This window comes from Schistocerca gregaria, unplaced genomic scaffold, assembly GCF_023897955.1.
Source record: "Schistocerca gregaria isolate iqSchGreg1 unplaced genomic scaffold, iqSchGreg1.2 ptg000301l, whole genome shotgun sequence".
Lineage (NCBI taxonomy): Eukaryota > Metazoa > Arthropoda > Insecta > Orthoptera > Acrididae > Schistocerca > Schistocerca gregaria.
Window position 1 is genome coordinate 792,954 of NW_026061785.1, and position 7,172 is coordinate 800,125.

Here is a 7,172-nt window from a genome sequence, read left to right on the forward strand (position 1 = left end):
TGCATGAAAGGAGGACTAGCAGCCGAGTTGCACGGGAGAATGTGAAAAGTGTTCATATGTAGTAAAAACCTGAGAAATACGTCTGTTTTCGTCAGTTGTTATCGAATCGACTTAATGGCAGATCGTCACATTTGCCGCTCTTCTCTCTGAAACGGTTGTACTTATAGTCTGCAAAGCTATGTCGCGTGCTGCGGTATGCAGAGCCAGTAAAAGCACCATAGTAGAACACAGATGAAGGTTCTAAGTTGATGTAATAGCCAGTAAGATGTAGTACAATTCAAGTTTTAGGTATTGATTATTGACTTTGTAGCTGGCTTTGGTGCCTTGGACATGAGCTAGGACCTTAAGATTCTGCATGTAAGGAGGAGTAGCAGCCTAGTTGCACGGGAGAATGTGAAAAGAGGTCATATGTTGTAAAACCCTGAGAAATACGTCCGTTTTCGTCATTTGTTATCGATTCGACTTAAAGCCAGATCGTCACATGGGCCGCTCTTCTCTCTGAAACGGTTGTACTTATAGTCAGCAAAGCTATGTCGCGTGCTGCGGTATGTAGAGACACTAAAAGCACCATAGTAGAACACAGATGAAGCTTCTAATTTGATGTAATAGCCAGTAAGAAGTAGTACAATTCTAGTTTTAGGTATCGATTATTGACTTTTTAGCTGGCTGTGGTGCCTTGGACATGAGCTAGGACCTTAACATTCTGCATGAAAGGAGGACTAGCAGCCGAGTTGCACGGGAGAATGTGAAAAGTGTTCATATGTAGTAAAAACCTGAGAAATCCGTCCATTTTCGTCAGTTGTTATCGAATCGACTTAAGGACAGATCGTCACATTTGCCGCTCTTCTCTCTGAAACGGTTGTACTTATCGTCTGCAAAGCTATGTCGTGTGCTGCGGTATGCGGAGACACTAAAAATACCATAGTAGAACACGGATGAAGCTTCTAAGTTGATGTAATAGCCAGTAAGAAGTACTACAATTCAAGTTTTAGGCATCGATTATTGACTTTTAGCTGGCTTTGGTGCCTTGGACATAAGCTATTACCTTAAGATTCTGTATGCAAGGAGGACTAGCAGCCGAGTTGCACGGGAGATTGTGAAAGGTGTTCATATGTAGTAAAAACCTGAGAAATCCGTCCGTTTTCTTCATTTGTTATCGAATCGACTTAAAGCCAGATCGTCACATTGGCCGCTCTTCTCTCTGAAACGGTTGTACTTATCGTCTGCAAAGCTATGTCGCGTGCTGCGGTATGTGGAGACACTAAAAGCACCATAGTAGAACACAGATGAAGCTTCTAAGTTGATGTAATAGCTAGTAAGAAGTAGTACAATTTAAATTTTATATATCGATTATTGACTTTTTAGCTGGCTTTGGTGCCTTGGACATGCGAGCTAGGACCTTAAGATTCTGCATGAAAGGAGGACTTGCAGCCGAGTTGCACAGGAGAATGTGAAAAGTGTTCATATTTAGTAAAAACCTGAGAAACCCGTTCGTTTTCGTCATTTGTTATCGAATCGACTTAAAGCCAGATCGTCACTTTGGCAGCTCTTCTCTCTGAAACGGTTGTACTTATCGTCTGCAAGCTATGTCGCGTGTAGCGGTTTGCGGAGACACTAAAAGCACCATTGTAGAACACAGATGAAGCTTCTAATTTGATGTAATAGCCAGTAGAAGTAGTACAATTCAAGTTTTACTTATCGATTATTGACTTTTTAGCTGGCTGTGGTGCCTTGGACATGAGCTACGACCTTAAGATTCTGCATGAAAGGAGGACTAGCAGCCGAGTTGCACGGGAGAATGTGAAAAGTGTTCATATGTAGTAAAAACCTGAGAAATACGTCTGTTTTCGTCAGTTGTTATCGAATCGATTTAAAGCCAGATCGTCACATTTGCCGCTCTTCTCTCTGAAACGGTTGTACTTATAGTCTGCAAAGCTATGTCGCGTGCTGCGGTATGCAGAGACACTAAAAGCACCATAGTAGAACACAGATGAAACTTCTAAGTTGATGTGATAGCCAGTAAGATGTAGTACAATTCAAGTTTTAGGTATCGATTATTGACTTTGTAGCTGGCTTTGGTGCCTTGGACATGAGCTAGGACCTTAAGATTCTGCATGAAAGAAATACTAGCAGCCGAGTTGTACGGGAGAATGTGAAAAGTGTTGGTATGTAGTAAAAACCTGAGAAATCCGTACGTTTTCGTCATTGGTTATCGATTCGTCTTAATGCCAGATCGTCACATTGGCTGCTCTTCTCTCTGAAACGGTTGTACTTATCGTCTGCAAAGCTATGTCGCGTGCTGCGGTATGCGGAGACACTAAAAGCACCATAGTAGAACACAGATGAAGCTTCTAATTTGATGTAATAGCCAGTAAGAAGTAGTACAATTCTAGTTTTAGGTATCGATTATTGACTTTTTAGCTGGCTGTGGTGCCTTGGACATGAGCTACGACCTTAAGATTCTGCATGAAAGGAGGACTAGCAGCCGAGTTGCACGGGAGAATGTGAAAAGTGTTCATATGTAGTAAAAACCTGAGAAATACGTCTGTTTTCGTCAGTTGTTATCGAATCGACTTAATGGCAGATCGTCACATTTGCCGCTCTTCTCTCTGAAACGGTTGTACTTATAGTCTGCAAAGCTATGTCGCGTGCTGCGGTATGCAGAGCCAGTAAAAGCACCATAGTAGAACACAGATGAAGCTTCTAAGTTGATGTAATAGCCTGTAAGATGTAGTACAATTCAAGTTTTAGGTATTGATTATTGACTTTGTAGCTGGCTTTGGTGCCCTGGACATGAGCTAGGACCTTAAGATTCTGCATGAAAGAAGGACTAGCAGCCGAGTTGTACGGGAGAATGTGAAAAGAGTTCGATTGTAGTAAAAACGTGAGAAATCCGTACGTTTTCGTCATTGGTTATCGATTCGTCTTAAAACCAGATCGTCACATTGGCTGCTCTCCTGCCTGAAACGGTTGTACGTATCGTCTGCAAAGCTATGTCGCGTGCTGCGGTATGTGGAGACACTAAAAGCACCATAGTAGAACACAGATGAAGCTTCTAAGTTGATGTAATAGCTAGTAAGAGGTAGTACAATTCAAGTTTTAGGTATCGATTATTGACTTTTTAGCTGGCTTTGGTGCCTTGGACATTAGCTAGGACCTTAAGATTCTGCATGAAAGGAGGACTAGCAGCCAAGTTGCACGGGAGGATGTGAAAAGTTTTCATATGTAGTAAAAACCTGAGAAATCCGTCCATTTTCGTCATTTGTTATCGAATCGACTTAAAACCGGATCGTGACATTGGCCGCTCTTCTCTCTGAAACGGTTGTACTTATCGTCTGCAAAGCTATGTCGCGTGCTGCGGTATGTGGAGACACTAAAAGCACCATAGTAGAACACAGATGAAGCTTCTAATTTGATGTAATAACTAGTATGAAGTAGTACAATTGGAATTTTAGATATCGATTATTGACTTTTTAGCTGGCTGTGGTGCCTTGGACATGAGCTAGGACCTTAACATTCTGCATGAAAGGAGGACTAGCAGCCGAGTTGCACGGGAGAATGTGAAAAGTGTTCATATGTAGTAAAAACCTGAGAAATACGTCTGTTTTCGTCAGTTGTTATCGAATCGACTTAAGGACAGATCGTCACATTTGCCGCTCTTCTCTCTGAAACGGTTGTACTTATCGTCTGCAAAGCTATGTCGTGTGCTGCGGTATGCGGAGACACTAAAAATACCATAGTAGAACACGGATGAAGCTTCTAAGTTGATGTAATAGCCAGTAAGAAGTACTACAATTCAAGTTTTAGGCATCGATTATTGACTTTTAGCTGGCTTTGGTGCCTTGGACATAAGCTATTACCTTAAGATTCTGTATGCAAGGAGGACTAGCAGCCGAGTTGCACGGGAGATTGTGAAAGGTGTTCATATGTAGTAAAAACCTGAGAAATCCGTCCGTTTTCTTCATTTGTTATCGAATCGACTTAAAGCCAGATCGTCACATTGGCCGCTCTTCTCTCTGAAACGGTTGTACTTATCGTCTGCAAAGCTATGTCGCGTGCTGCGGTATGTGGAGACACTAAAAGCACCATAGTAGAACACAGATGAAGCTTCTAAGTTGATGTAATAGCTAGTAAGAAGTAGTACAATTTAAATTTTATATATCGATTATTGACTTTTTAGCTGGCTTTGGTGCCTTGGACATGAGCTAGGACCTTAAGATTCTGCATGAAAGGAGGACTTGCAGCCGAGTTGCACAGGAGAATGTGAAAAGTGTTCATATTTAGTAAAAACCTGAGAAACCCGTTCGTTTTCGTCATTTGTTATCGAATCGACTTAAAGCCAGATCGTCACTTTGGCAGCTCTTCTCTCTGAAACGGTTGTACTTATCGTCTGCAAGCTATGTCGCGTGTTGCGGTTTGCGGAGACACTAAAAGCACCATTGTAGAACACAGATGAAGCTTCTAATTTGATGTAATAGCCAGTAGAAGTAGTACAATTCAAGTTTTACTTATCGATTATTGACTTTTTAGCTGGCTGTGGTGCCTTGGACATGAGCTACGACCTTAAGATTCTGCATGAAAGGAGGACTAGCAGCCGAGTTGCACGGGAGAATGTGAAAAGTGTTCATATGTAGTAAAAACCTGAGAAATACGTCTGTTTTCGTCAGTTGTTATCGAATCGATTTAAAGCCAGATCGTCACATTTGCCGCTCTTCTCTCTGAAACGGTTGTACTTATAGTCTGCAAAGCTATGTCGCGTGCTGCGGTATGCAGAGACACTAAAAGCACCATAGTAGAACACAGATGAAGCTTCTAAGTTGATGTAATAGCCAGTAAGATGTAGTACAATTCAAGTTTTAGGTATCGATTATTGACTTTGTAGCTGGCTTTGGTGCCTTGGACATGAGCTAGGACCTTAAGATTCTGCATGAAAGAAGGACTAGCAGCCGAGTTGTACGGGAGAATGTGAAAAGTGTTGGTATGTAGTAAAAACCTGAGAAATCCGTACGTTTTCGTCATTGGTTATCGATTCGTCTTAATGCCAGATCGTCACATTGGCTGCTCTTCTCTCTGAAACGGTTGTACTTATCGTCTGCAAAGCTATGTCGCGTGCTGCGGTATGCGGAGACACTAAAAGCACCATAGTAGAACACAGATGAAGCTTCTAATTTGATGTAATAGCCAGTAAGAAGTAGTACAATTCTAGTTTTAGGTATCGATTATTGACTTTTTAGCTGGCTGTGGTGCCTTGGACATGAGCTACGACCTTAAGATTCTGCATGAAAGGAGGACTAGCAGCCGAGTTGCACGGGAGAATGTGAAAAGTGTTCATATGTAGTAAAAACCTGAGAAATACGTCTGTTTTCGTCAGTTGTTATCGAATCGACTTAATGGCAGATCGTCACATTTGCCGCTCTTCTCTCTGAAACGGTTGTACTTATAGTCTGCAAAGCTATGTCGCGTGCTGCGGTATGCAGAGCCAGTAAAAGCACCATAGTAGAACACAGATGAAGCTTCTAAGTTGATGTAATAGCCAGTAAGATGTAGTACAATTCAAGTTTTAGGTATTGATTATTGACTTTGTAGCTGGCTTTGGTGCCTTGGACATGAGCTAGGACCTTAAGATTCTGCATGAAAGAAGGACTAGCAGCCGAGTTGTACGGGAGAATGTGAAAAGAGTTCGATTGTAGTAAAAACGTGAGAAATCCGTACGTTTTCGTCATTGGTTATCGATTCGTCTTAAAACCAGATCGTCACATTGGCTGCTCTCCTCTCTGAAACGGTTGTACTTATCGTCTGCAAAGCTATGTCGCGTGCTGCGTTATGTGGAGACACTAAAAGCACCATAGTAAAACACAGATGAAGCTTCTAAGTTGATGTAATAGCTAGTAAGAGGTAGTACAATTCAAGTTTTAGGTATCGATTATTGACTTTTTAGCTGGCTTTGGTGCCTTGGACATTAGCTAGGACCTTAAGATTCTGCATGAAAGGAGGACTAGCAGCCAAGTTGCACGGGAGGATGTGAAAAGTTTTCATATGTAGTAAAAACCTGAGAAATCCGTCCATTTTCGTCATTTGTTATCGAATCGACTTAAAACCGGATCGTGACATTGGCCGCTCTTCTCTCTGAAACGGTTGTACTTATCGTCTGCAAAGCTATGTCGCGTGCTGCGGTATGCGGAGACACTAAAAGCACCATAGTAGAACACAGATGAAGCTTCTAATTTGATGTAATAACTAGTATGAAGTAGTACAATTGGAATTTTAGATATCGATCATTGACTTTTTAGCTGGCTTTGGTGCCTTGGACATGAGCTAGGACCTTAAGATTCTGCATGTAAGGAGGAGTAGCAGCCTAGTTGCACGGGAGAATGTGAAAAGAGGTCATATGTTGTAAAACCCTGAGAAATACGTCCGTTTTCGTCATTTGTTATCGATTCGACTTAAAGCCAGATCGTCACATGGGCCGCTCTTCTCTCTGAAACGGTTGTACTTATAGTCAGCAAAGCTATGTCGCGTGCTGCGGTATGTAGAGACACTAAAAGCACCATAGTAGAACACAGATGAAACTTCTAAGTTGATGTAACAGCCAGTAAGAAGTAGTACAATTCCAGTTTTAGGTATCGACTATTGACATTTTAGCTGGCTTTGGTGCCTTGGACATGAGCTAGGACTTTAAGATTCTGCATGAAAGGAGGACTAGCAGCCGAATTGCACGGGAGAATGTGAAAAGTGTTCATATGTAGTAAAAACCCGAGAAATCCGTACGTTTTCGTCATTGGTTATCGAATCGTCTTAAAGCCAGATCGTCACATTGGCCGCTCTTCTCTCTGAAACGGTTGTACTTATCGTCTGCAAAGCTATGTCGAGTGCTGCGGTATGTGGAGACACTAAAAGCACCATAGTGGACCACAGATGAAGCTTCTAAGTTGATGTAATAGCCAGTAAGAAGTAGTACAACTCAAGTTTTAGGTATCGACTATTGACATTTTAGCTGGCTTTGGTGCCTTGGACATGAGCTAGGACTTTAAGATTCTGCATGAAAGGAGGACTAGCAGCCGAATTGCACGGGAGAATGTGAAAAGTGTTAATATGTAGTAAAAACCCGAGAAATCCGTACGTTTTCGTCATTGGTTATCGAATCGTCTTAAAGCCAGATCGTCACATTGGCC